This window comes from Ursus maritimus, assembly GCF_017311325.1.
Source record: "Ursus maritimus isolate PB19 chromosome X unlocalized genomic scaffold, ASM1731132v1 scaffold_X1, whole genome shotgun sequence".
In the NCBI taxonomy this organism is placed as follows: domain Eukaryota; kingdom Metazoa; phylum Chordata; class Mammalia; order Carnivora; family Ursidae; genus Ursus; species Ursus maritimus.
This window is the reverse complement of record NW_024423319.1, coordinates 101,712,856-101,713,402: the sequence shown is the minus strand read 5'-3', so window position 1 is coordinate 101,713,402 and position 547 is coordinate 101,712,856. Positions and strand designations below refer to the sequence as shown.

The 547-nt window shown below is 39.3% G+C and overlaps 1 non-coding gene across 1 annotated transcript; it reads left to right on the top strand.

Moving 5' to 3' along the window:
- The first annotated feature begins 241 nt into the window (after window positions 1-241).
- Window positions 242-345, top strand: LOC121103897. Its single transcript, XR_005836185.1, has one exon. It is a non-coding gene; the product is annotated as a small nucleolar RNA U13 (small nucleolar RNA).
- Window positions 346-547: the final 202 nt, after the last annotated feature.

Genomic DNA, 547 nt, shown 5'->3' with positions numbered 1-547 from the left:
TATGGTGCTGGGCCAGCCTGGGGGAGGGGCAATGTGTTTACTGAAGAGCTACTCTTCTTACCCTTCTAATTCAGTCTGTCTTGGTTTCTGTGGTACAGGGTGTACTTTGGCCTCACCGAAGGATTTTCTCATTGTTGCTTTGTCCATGAATAGTTATTAGTTCTTGTTCTTGTGAGGGGGAGCAAAACTGGGAACAACCTATGTCACTGCAAGAATTTCTTATTTAAAATGCATCTTACTGATCCTTTTGTAGTTCCTAAGTGTGATGATTGCATGTTCATGCTATTGTGTGACATGTGCCTCCCTCAAACCTTGTTATGACCTCAGTACATTACCCGTCTGATATGAATGAATGAATGAATGAATGAATAAAATTCATTTTATTATGGCAGCCACGTCTCAAAGCAATAAATTCCAATTTAACTCTAAAATATATTGCAAACTCACAAAAGGTTTTGAAGAAAAGATCATATCACTCTCAGGGGTAAAAACTGTCTGAAAACCTGGCCCCCTAACCTGGGGGAAATTTCTAGTAATTCATTGTGAT